A 12,891-nucleotide genomic window follows, 5' to 3' on the forward strand; every position below is an offset into this window, starting at 1 on the left:
TGGACACAGTAGCAAAAACCTTTGTCCCTTCCTATTATTGCTTATACTCTCTCTTCAACAAAATTAGAGATAAGGGCAAAACAGTTTCTGCCTGGTAGCGAGAGGGTAAGGAGAGGAAAGGAGTGGGGAAAAGGGAGGGGGTGGGGGAAAGGGGGTAGAAATGACCCAAACATTGTATGCACATATGAATAAAAGAAATTTTAAAAATTGTGGACAAAAGTACTGTGTGCCACACCCAGCCCAGGTGTGTTATCAAGAAAAGAATACACTCTGGCTATCCCACTTGTGCCAGGATGAGAAACATGGAGCACAGCTACCCTGCCAACCTGCCATCTATTATTGTGAGCTGTAGAAATTTGATAGTTGTTACAACTGTGCTACTATGATACATGCTTCCCTCCCACCATAACTGCAGTCGCTGAGTCTGGATCTTTTCAGCATATTGAATTATTCTGATGATAAAACAATTCATGTTTACAATTTGGAAGGAAAATAGAATAAATATAAAGGAAGAATACTATTGCCCATATGGCTATGTCTGTCCATTTAGTGTCCGTCTATATTCTCAAAATTGGTGGCAAACTTGTTTTTGTAAAGATCCCTGTCTTGTTCCAGAAGACCAGAGTTCATTTCAAATGCAGTTTTGTGCTTTGCTTTTTAAATTAACATTTAATCACAAATGAAATCCCAGAAATTATGTAGAATTGGGATTTTGAATGCTTGGGTGATATTCGGTTCTATGACTCTGTCATCATTTAGCCATGGCCTCACTGCTTAATACTCCTGTGTTAGCTTCTGTCCTTTTGCATTGTGTTACAGATGTCAACTGCATGAACAAATCTTTATCTTCCGATTTGATCATTTTTTAGACTCAATTACTCTCACATACTCAGTCACAAGTCGTTCATGTTTTAGGTTCTTGATATATGTTACAAAATTGCTCTCGGGACATGTCCTTTTTCTGTTCTCTTCAGCAGGTATGAAAAGGCCTCTTCAGTGTGTGCTCCTAATATACAGCACATGACTCACACAGATAAAGCTCTTCTGTGCTCAGGGGTGGACCTACAAGTCTACCAGTGGATGGGCAGACATACTGGCTTACTCTCACCCCAACTTCCACGTGAGAATAATTCTAACCACGACAAGCCAGTCATGGCTTCAGTGACAACATAAGAGCATTTTTCTCCAAAGGTCCTATGTGCCTCTGTCGGAGTCTTCTCAGAACAGATCAACCAACTGCCTCATCTGACATGATGGGCAGGAGGGCATGGAAGAACTTCACTCCTAAGCTTTTAAGGTTCCAATGATGAGAGTTCCCAGACAGAATCACAGCTGTCCTCCCTCTACATAGTGGGGTCACTCCTCTAGACGTGAGCAGGAGAAATGCATCTGATTAGAGCTCCCAGGAGAAAGATGTAGACGCTGTACACTTAGCCCTTTCCCTCTCCACACTGAAGATGATAGTGACCTCATGGGCTGTGTTCTTAGCCAAGCTTTAGACCTAATGGGCCCTCTTACCCTGTGCTAGGGAAAGCTTTTAAATGGGGTCAGGAGCAGGGGACCTGGCTTAACTCAGAGGAATGTTAGGAAGACCATTATTCCCACACCTAACCACATTCTCCAAATGGTTGTGACTAATGAAAGTGGATTTTTTTCTCTATCTGTCCAATGCCTTTGTGTATCTCTTCATAGGTTGGGAAATACAGTTTGGGGGTAGAGGGACAAAGCAAGACAGAGGTAGAAATGAGAAGAATGACGTGATGGGCCTTTTTCTGAGTCAGTGCAGACACCCCATAGAAGTCAGCAAAGAATGGTGCAGACTAGTAAAAGCCGCCTTCGCTGCTGTTCCAATAACTTATACTTTCCATAGATATTTGGGATTGGGAGATCCTAAGTATCACATTTTCACAGCTCACCTCCAAAATGTTCTTTCTTGCAAAATAAATTAACTTTGGGTATTTCTCTATGTGTTTGTGTTATATGCGTGAAATGTATGCAGGCGGTGTGCATTCATGTATGTAATTTGTGGGTAACATACTAATATGCTGTACATTCATTCATTTCCATGTAATTTGTGTGTGATCTATGAGTACTACATGTGATTTCTACATGTGATATGTATGTAACACATGTACTATGTGGGGGACATGTGTGCTTACAAGCCATGTGTGCATGCACCAGGTCAGAGATAAGAACCAATGTGAGAGTGTTCGGGTTGCTTCCAAATGTTTCCTAATTTCAGGGGGCCCTCTGCCTTCTCATTATCATAGGCCGACCCATCACCTCTGTGGATGCCAGTCCTGGAGCATTCCTGAGGACATTCCTGGCCCCTATTTGAGGGGATTCACCTCCAGCTGACCAGGGTTGACTTGGAGATGATGGCCCATTGCACACCATTCATTAAATCCTGTCATATTTGGTCTCTGCAAAATGACTATTTGGTTTGTTGAAGATTCTTCAGACCTTGCCATTGCTAGACTTGCTTTGAAGAACAGTACACCAAAGCATGCAAGGAATGCAAAAGCCAAGGCAGACCATCCTGCTTAGAATTAGTAAATACTAACTCCTTCCTTATTAGGTACAGCTGAGATAATAATAAAAATAACCTACTGATTATGAGACTTTTTTCTCTTCTTCCTCAAAATATGCCTTCAAAGCAAAAATGTCAACATTTTAGGAAGCAAAAATGCCTCCAAAATAAGAACCAAGTGCAAGCAGCAAAACTGAATGAAGCCGTCACCTACAGCTCATCTGATAATGACTGGAGCACTTCACAATAATACCCCGATGTGGGGAGCTATCCACTGGAATGGCAAGAACCGTCATTCCATGTTTTTTTTTTTCCCCCAAGGATCCTACTCCCCACTTATTTGCTGTGAATGCCCTTGGCCTGAGTCAGGAGGGAGGTGGTGTCTAATTCATGGGATGCCCTGCCTTGCAGTCTCCCGTGGACATATCAGAAGGGATGCAGACACCCTACACAGGCAGTCAGCCTTGAGCTCTGGGCTCCTGCCTGAGCCAGCAAGACAATGGCTTATACGTTGTATGATCAGCTCCAATACAGGGCCCTGTCACAAATATGATTTATGTCCACAGCATTTATAGCTTCATATGAAACCTGGAATATGAAGGACGTGATTAAATTAAGATTTTCCTTTTCAAAAATAATAATCAAAACATTCTATTTTCTTGAAGACTGTTATGAACATATGACAAAAATCTTATTTTTATAATGTTGGATCTGTTTTATAACATCATACTGCCTTGATGTCTTCTTTTATCTTGTTAGTTCATTTAGCTACTGTCACTTCTGCCAGAAATCAGGAGCGAGAACTTGCCCTCCCACAAGATGTCTTGGAATAAAACAAATTGTTTAAGGTAATAACACCAGGCAAGGTTTACCATGAGTATTAAAACTAGGCCTTGAAACATAAAACTATGCAAAGACATTGCTATAGAAGTCTGGCTTTCTCCCTCCATCTCCATCCCCATCCCCAGCTCCTTGTCTTTGTTAGATATACATACGGGGAGATAGGCCAAATGATTCTCAGTGCACATTGGTAAACCTTCTGCTGCCAAGAAGACCACCATCTACCAGCCAGTTATGATTTTTTACTTCGTTATTATTGGCTGCTATTTCTCTTCTAAATAGACCTTTTATATTTTAATTCTTGCAAGAGTCAAGAAGGCAACACACTCAGGAAGATAGACACACTTTATTATTTCATCTTGTAGTCAAGGAAACAAAATTCTAAAACTCAGTCGACTTAAGGGCAGGTCCAGGGCCACCTAGATTCCCAAGGTAGCCCCTGTTATGTCCCTCCCAATCACCCCAACTCACAAACCTCAGCTCGGGTTCTTCCAGTGCAATAAGACCTTCTGCCAGGGCGTGGGGAAGGTATCTCCAATGAATTTCTAAATAAACACGTGGTACTTTGCAAGAAGCTAACACATTTTGTATCTTATGCTATGAAGGGTATGAAGGAAATTGAAAAACCAATGACCTTAACAATAGGTGCTATTAATTGAAAATCAGGAGTTAAATGTTATTTGATTTTCTAAGGAAACTGCCATTATAGAATAGGTGGTACTGTTGGTCGTGATTATTTTCATTATTCTCTTTTATACTACATCTGCTGTTAAGTCTTTTTGAATAATATCCACTATGTTACTTTTCCAAAAAGAATCACATAGTACAGAGATAGAGCACATGTGCAGTGTATTGGCTAGAAAACATGGATGGGGATAACTTGCAGAGGCACTTGCTGCTCTCAGAAGTGCTGAAGCCAACAGGAAGAAAAGACCTCAGAAGATTTTCAAGATCCTGATAGACAGGTCTTCCCACAAATTAAATCATTGGGAACACAGTTTCCCTTTAAGAAAGCAATGCTGAATTAACCACACAGACATCCCAACTTGAACTTCTCGGTTCAGTGACTACAAACTCAAACTGGCAGGAACATGTTTCCTTGATTAATAGTTTAGCATATGAGAAAAGAGAAAAAAGACAAAACAAATTGAGTTCCCAATATGCACAGCTCTGCAGAAGAAAAACTGCACAAGTTTCAGTCCATGACTGCCCCTTCTACTTTCTGTAAAGGAGGCCTCTGCCATTCTGCTTATTTCCCATCCATTCTAGATTTGACTAAAACACACAGAACTATTTTAGCTTCAGGCTTTAGTTCCTCTGCACTTGGAGAAGAAGGAAGACCAAACAAATAAGTGGTTTGGGAAGTTATAATGAAAAAGGAACAAGTCAAGTTCTGTGGTAAAATCCCTTTAAAGAGCCACATCAAACGTCGCAGTTTCCATGGAAGAATTCTTAGGCCTTTATGATAAGCTAAAATGGAGGGAGCCACTAGCATTATAACTCATTTTCTGCATCTCTTGCATCCAAATGGGGCCATTCATTTCCTCAGATAGGGTCTCACATCTTACCAGCATGGATTGCAACCCTTCTACCTATGGCCTCCTGTGTAGCTGGGACCACAGGTACGTGCCACTACACCCAGCTTCTGTAGAGCATTTCTTAAAAGCGATGTTATCAAACATTTTCCTCCCTATTTTCTTCTGCCTCAACACAGCTCCAAGTCCAATTCTGAGAGTACCTGTGACTGCACAGTCCTTCTGTGACAGTCCCTGCCCAGGCAGGACACTCTATCCTAACAGTGCCTGCCGTCATGGTGATATAGGGATGACTACATCAATGATTACCTGCATCTTACATCACTGCTGATATTCAGTAGAAGACATTTTCCCCTTGGCCTTTTTGAGTTCAGAGAGTTGAATGAGTGTCAATTGTCCAAAAGATTGTCCCCTGCTTAGTTTAAGAAACCCAAAGGACCAAGTGTTTCTGAATCTTCCAATGGACTTATAAAGTGTTAGTCTCTAGGTCATCCCAAACCCGCTCCCCTGTAGCAATGACATACACACAATGGCAGACACAAGTTAAGTGTAAAGGAATAACAATCTAGGGAGAGCATGACCAAGCTTGGGGGTGAACTTAAACACAGTAGTACTAAGCATGGTGATAGTCCCCTAGAAAAATGATGAGTGCTGTGATTCTCAAGGCATACTATGCACCAAAAAGTACTTCTCAGTCTGACCAAAATAAGCTGCACATAGTCACACCGTGATTAAAAAAATAAGCAATGCATAACTGAACACATTTGTAAGCATGAAAACAAAAATTTCCTGTTACAAACTAAATTTGAGTTGTTGTGTTAATGATATTAATTATGAATTGGATCCCCTGGAAACATATTCTTTTGACAGAACAAGAGGTTGAAGTGTACTTGGAAATAAGAATGTCCACAGAGTGTACCCTGGGTCACTTTCACCACCTCTCTTAGTATACCTTCCTATGACTGCCCTGTAAGAATGCATAGGCAATGTTTTAAACTCACAGTCACCACCCTCTGACTTCTGGTCAATTTCTCTCAGAGAAAACATATTTTGCCCGTGACATCTCATGCTCTCTCAAATGGGCATGACTGCAGCCACATTTCCTACGGTGCCATTCAGTGACCACAGTCCTTCTCTCAACATATGTTTTGGCTTGCTAGAGCTACATAAGAAAACAGAAACTTAATTTCTCACAGTTATGAGAACTGCAAGTACAAGACCGAGGAATAGGTAGGTTAGGCTGAGGCTTCTCTTTGTCTTGTAGATGGCCGTCTTCTTGTTAGGCCTGCATGTGTTAGTCCACTCAGGCTGAAACAACTGTTCACTAGAGACTGGGTAATTTATAATGGAAAATTAATTGTCTCACAGCTCTGGAGACTGGGAAGTCCAATGTCAAGAGACTGGCAAGTTTGGCGATTTGGACCCCAATATGGCACCTTGAACACTCCCTCCTCCAGATGGGAGTCAGGCTTTGTCTTCACATGGTAGAGGATGGAAGGGCAAAGAGGGAAAGGGGAATGAACCTGCCTTTTACAATGGCATTGAGTCACCTGTGAGTGGGGGAGCACTCATGGCCTAATCACATCTTAAATGTCCCACCCACTCTTAATACTGTTTTTTGTTTTGCTTAGTTTTTGTTTTTATTTTTGTTATTGGGGGTACATTGTGACCTTTACAAAAGTTCTTACAATATATCATAGTTGAATTCACCCCCTCCATCACTCTCTTAGCTCTGCCTCCCTCCATTCCTGGAATAGTTTCAACAAGTCTCATTTTTCCATTTACACACATGTACACATACTATTTCTACCATGTTCATACTGTTTTCCTGGAAATTGAATTTCTACACAAGTTTTAGAGGGGACACTCAAACTGTAAACATTCACAATTTCTTTTCTGTGTGAGTGCACATCCCTGGTGAGTCCTAACCTCCTCTTCTGAGGACACCAGTCAGATTGCATTGGGGCCCACCCTAAAGATCTCATTTTATCTTAATCATCTCTTCAAAGACCCTATCTGCAAATGCAGTCACATTGTGAGGTGGTTAGGCTTCAACAAAGAATTTAATGGGACACAATTCAGTGGACATTACACAATAATATACCTAAACATTAATCCTGGAATGCCTTGGCAATTTGACTCGAGTACCACTTCTGCAGAAATGTCACATACCACTGATGATGACTTAATATGGAAAGAGATGAGACATTCTTTAAATCACTTCTTCAACAAACATTGACTCAGAATTTATGCATAATTAATGAAATTCATATCCTCCCTCCCAGGAAATCAACATCACTGGGATATAAGCAGTAATGGCAAATCAATAATAAAAGTCAACAAAGCAGGGGAACAAATACAGGTGATGCAAAGCAGGTTTCTCCTGATTTGGGGAGGTGAGAATTTCCTGGCAGCCATTATGTTCTCAAGCTGAACATAATGTGTTCATAGTTGTGTTTATGAGAGTGCATGGATGCTTGCAGTTGAAGGGAGACTTGTGACAAACTGCATACTTCTTCAAATATTATTTTAAAATTTTACTTGAAAAAATATAACTATTAATGCAGAGGTTACCCAGTTTTCTTGGTTCATAATGCCCTTAGTGTCTCATTAATTTTTTATACTGCTCCTAGGCCAAAGCAAATGCTTAGAAAAAATTTTATTATGTAATACATTTAAAACAAATTATTATGCCCTAACAACCTAGTAGTTGTTGCCGAAAGCAACATCTACTACCGTTTACTGAAATAAAATACAGATGCCCAGTGGGTGACTAGAGCCACAATAAAAGCTTGATATCTCTGCCTTCATTTTGCTTCTGTCTCCTTTTCCTTAAATTTTGGGTCAATTTCCTGCTCAACCCTGCACATACACCTGGTAATCATGTAAAGATTGTCCATCTAAATACTGGTAATACAAGGTTGATTAGTCCTAAATTTTCCTACCCTAGTTCATCCTCCCATCAAGATTTAAGACACCAAGATAAAGTACATAAGGTACTTTCAAGATACTAGGAATAGTAAACCTCAAAGGCAGATCACCTCCTAATGAGACTTCCCCTCCAAGCATGAGCAATCATCATGATGGGAACTGAATTGTTCCCTTAAGTGACAATGACTTCTCCAGGACTTCACAGAACCAGTCCTGAGATAATGTTTAACCAAACCACAGCTTCACTAAGTCTACTGAAGTATGCATACTTCTACCTTGTTCTGACTCTTTTCCATCCCCTATTTAAACTTGAGGCTTATATGAGTGAGTATCCTCAAAGACAGGACTGAGGATTCTTGTTGCTCCTTGTTTTCCTGGTGTACCTGTATTGCTTAAATTCTTTTCCTGGTTTTTCACCATCAGTTTTTCCAGTTGGTTTTGGGGATGAGTAGCCAGACCTGATATGTTGGGACTCCCTGAAGCCAGGTCCCCATCTGCCCTAAGACTCTGGAAACATGAGCTTTTGTCTGGCGCAGCACAAAGGCACTATCCAGCTGTACTTCACTGCCTTTAATCTTCTGCAAACTCACAGCTATGATGCACAAGCTCTGTGCTCCTCAGATTCTTTCCCCAAGAATTTGGGTATAGATATAACTGAATGAGCCTGGAAGGTAAGGGCACCAGGATGAAGATTCAGTAAACTGGGTGTTGAGTCCATCACTTTGGAATGTCTGTGGTGGAACCTAGTAGACACAGAAATAAGATAAGAACCAAGAAACTGGCTTCTGGAAAGGGAAGACTAGATACGCAGAGGGGAATGGGTAGCTACCTAAAGGAAGCGGGAGAGACAGAGTTTAAGATCTGCTTAGTCCTGGGATATCTGGCAAAATGTTACAAAAAATTGGATTTGAAGTATTTCTACATAACCCCCATCTCCAAATTTACTCAAACAGTTTTGTCTTCTGTTCTTTGTGACTCACCATCTCTATTGATACTCATTAGACTTGTGAAGCTCATCTTACTTCTGCTTAGAATTCGCTTTGATGACTGTGGAAAACACTAAGTAAAATCAAGATGTACTAAACACAGCACAAACTGGCTATATTTAAGGTTACACTAATCTTCTAAAGCTTGTTTTACAAACCCTTTCTTGGTCAGCAACTTAAGTCTCTTCTGTCTTGATTTCCTTTTAAGATAAACTTGATCTCACAGAGGCATCTTCTGCGCTATAATAAAGAACATAAATAGGTTTTGTCCCTGACTTCTGGAAGGGAGACTCTAAGTCATTGAATTTCTTGAATAATAGGAGGGTTTTAGGTACTCATGAACCCGTTTGATTACACCTGGGTTTATGCTAAAAGATGAAATGACTCAGGATGGGGGTGGCATCTGAAAGTACAGCCCTGTGGTTAGAGGATTGAGTCTTTGATCCCTGTGAAGAGGGTTGCTGGAGGCAGAATTCAATCACATGGACAATAATTGAGTCAGTCCTACCTATGAAATGAATGACATAAACAACTAGAAAAGAACTCTGGACATGGAAGCGCAGCATCCATGCTCATATGGATGAGAAGGATGGGTCATGAGTACCTGAAATTTTTAGGCATTTGGTCAGAAATGCAGGTGGTTGTGAGTGACCAAAACATGTCCCGCTTCTGAAGAAAGGAAAGATTTGAGGAATTTTGAATGTCTGACATGTCGGGGTGCCCTAATAATAAATGGTCAGTGCCAGAATGAACTGCAACACACCAGCCTGTGTCAGTATATATTCCTTTCGTGGAGTTTCATTTGTGAGGGGAAACTGTCTAGATTAGAGGCTCTGATGGCAGGACTCCATCAGATTAGTCTGTGTTTCTGTAACTCTGTGTCTGTGCCTCCCCCGCCCTTGCTCTCCTGGGATGCCTTTGGTTTCTCTAGTGTGCCCAACTCACAAGCTTCACTTGTGTATCAGTGGCTCCCATGTAACCTTCTCCAGTGGTTGCCTGTGGGGACTGGAGTCTCCTCTTAGTTTTTGCATCTTTCTTTCCATCCCTCACCCCCACCCTCTCACTTCTCTCCCAAAGCAGCCAGACTGACAAAAAGAAGGGTAGATACAGAAGCTTTCTTCCCTCAAAGCAGTACAAGCTTTGTGGTAGAATTTCCACTGCACTGCTTCCTATGGAGTCAGCTGAGGTTTGGCTTCACTCCTGTAGACCATGCAGCCGGGCACAGGTCCTTCCCTGCTTCCCTCACTCCAGTGTAGGCTCCATTCAAGAGCACCTCATCAGCTCACTACATCTGCAGGGTCAGCTTCTGGGAAACCCAAAGACACCATGCATCTGTATGGCACAAAGACCCAAAAGCCACATATAGGACTATTTATCTGTCACTTCATTGACATGTATAAAGATTGGTCTTTTCCAAAGAACTAACATATGGTTTCCTATTTATATTCCTATGTATATTAGTGTTCTCAATATCTAATTGGGTGACTTCTAAATGAAAAATGATTCCTTTATAAAACATGCAGGTCCTTCTTTTCCTTGCTGTTATCCAACTGAGAAGAATTGAGAAACTCTTCTAAATATAAAAAAATGTGATTTAGGGAAGAAGGAAAGAGCTCTGTGTATGCCAGCAACTCACTTCAATTAAATTCACTCTTCTACAATAAGATGTGTAACCCCCCTGCCCCCATTACCAGAAGGTTGCCAAGAGGTCATCAGGCTATGGAGAGGGTAGTACAAGACTAAGTTTCTGCCACATTAATTTGTGATCTAGATCCATCCATTGTCTACAACTGGGCTCTGGATCACTTTCCTACACAAATTATTGTGTTCTGTGAAATAATGACTCGCTTACTGGGCAAACTTCTCTGAAGAAGCAGGGCAATGCTTTTCATATGCTGGGCTTCACCCACACTTTTTCATCTTTTAGAGGAAATAAGAGAAAAATCCCAAACCTTACTTGGAACTGCCATGATCAAAAGAAAGTACCCAATGTTCCCAAGTCTAAATGAATTTCTGGGATGAATTAGCACACTTCTTGAAGATGTGAAGGGGATTAAAAGTCAGTTATAAAATAAAAATCTACCCAAGGCTACTAAAATTTTGAAAAATGAATATAAAGCTGTACAAATAGTCACTTACAAATACCAGGGAACATATCCCACAATAAACTGCCCCCTAAAATATCAAGAGTAAAAGTATTAGATGTTTAAAAATCAAGAGTAACATTACCAGATGCATAAGTCCAGAGAAAATAACTTTTTAAAGATCATAATAAAGAGCAGACATCCTAACTGACAATTACTGAAGTAGATTTTGTTTTTATATTATATATAAAACCTATATTAACCAAAGAGGATAATATTTCTGTTCTCATAATTTACTTACTTGATAAACTTTACTATTTCTTTTATGATTTTATAAGGGTATTTGGAATATGAAATTAGGTAGAAGTAGCAAAAAGTTTATTGAACATCTAAAAAAGAGGGAATGCACTCAAAAGTCACCTTTTCACTAAGAAGGGCACAGGCTGCCAATACATAGGTTCCCATGGTCAGCTGGCCTGAGAGTTGTTTTCCTATAGCAAAATTGAAATTCTGAGCTTGCAACAAGGAATAGCTTTCACAGCTCAAGGACTACTGTAGCAATCACTGCAGTGAAAGCTGCTGATGAGAAAAAGCGGTGTCAGGCATCAGAATCACTTAGGAGTAGAGTAGGAATGGAAGGACCAATTTGACTTTAAATTATGCATCTAAAATTCACTTAGATGTAATCTGACAACAAAATTTCAAAACATGCAAGAAAAATACCTTTTAAGTCTATTTCAATACATGAGAAAACTACATAGACCTGGACCATCACCTTGATCATCAATTGCCAGAAGATAATAGGGATCCCAAGCTACTGCAGGCTTGTTCACTCCTGGCTCTTTGCTTCTTCATCTCTCCCTTTTTGAATAATTCCCAGCAGCAAATGAGCTTACTCCTACCCTAGCAATCCCTCCCTCATCACAAACACAATTTCACCTTTCCATTTCTCATTTTCCCTTTACAGCTGAACTTCTAAGACATGTCTACTTAAGTTCTTTGTACTTCTTTGGCTCCAGACTCTCCCATACAACTATGAAGCAACAACCAGACACCACCAGAACTATTCTTGCCAAGGATACCAGTTTGCTTCAAATTTGCCAACCAATAACCAATTCTGTGCTTTCCTCAGTGGCAATCTCAGCCACAGCTAGTCTCTTTTTCTTGCTGATGCTCTTACTACTCAGTTCCCTTGACACCTGCTCCCTTGAGCCTGCCCATTGCTGACTGCAAATGTTGATATTCTCTAAGGTTCTCTCAAGTCCTCTTTGAACTCCTCCCTGCAGGGTCATCCCACTCCTTGCTTTATCAATGCCCTTTAAATAGACGGCCAAAGGGTACCTGGATCCAGACCATTCTTCTCAGCTCTAGACTCTAGTCACCAATCCTCCTTTGGGGTCCTCCAACTTAGCCATATCTCTAGACTCAAGTTCAATGTGCTTTTTTCTGTTTCTGTCTGCCCAGCACCTCCTGACCCATTCCCCCTGGGACCATTCCTTCTGTTTCTGGATTGCTTGTGTATACTCTGACACACTTTTGAGTGTCTTCCTTCAACTCTAGCATGACTCCTTTGGATTTCCTCAGTGTCACTGGCCAAAAGAAATTATTTTGTAGTTATCCCTCTGCTTGTTGTCATCTGCCTTTCCTGTTCGGCTACAGGTTCCATAAGGGCAGGGGTCCCACTTCTTTTATTTCCTTATGCAGACATTAAGTAATTAATATAGGATCTCTTATGATATGTACTAAAAAATAATACTGAAATCAATGAATAAAATCCCTCATACTCACATCATTTATGCCATCAGAACTGGAGATATCCTAACACAGTTACTGAATAAAAAAATATTTTTTCATCCAAAAAACACTATTGAGAGCCCATGATGTACAAGGAACTGATAAAAGTAATTTAATTAAACAAAACAGTCAAAAATCCCCATCTCCATGGAGTTATATTTAAATGTGACTTTTGGTTCTCAGTCCCTTCA

At 40.5% G+C, this 12,891-nt stretch overlaps 1 protein-coding gene across 5 annotated transcripts in view; it reads right to left on the bottom strand.

Annotated features, from left to right (window-relative positions):
* Adcy2 (adenylate cyclase 2) overlaps positions 1-12,891 on the bottom strand; it is a 370,478-nt gene that overhangs the window by 159,495 nt on the left and 198,092 nt on the right. The gene's annotated exons all lie outside the window — the stretch shown is intronic.

The sequence above is a fragment of the Castor canadensis genome, chromosome 6, assembly GCF_047511655.1.
Source record: "Castor canadensis chromosome 6, mCasCan1.hap1v2, whole genome shotgun sequence".
Taxonomy (NCBI): domain Eukaryota; kingdom Metazoa; phylum Chordata; class Mammalia; order Rodentia; family Castoridae; genus Castor; species Castor canadensis.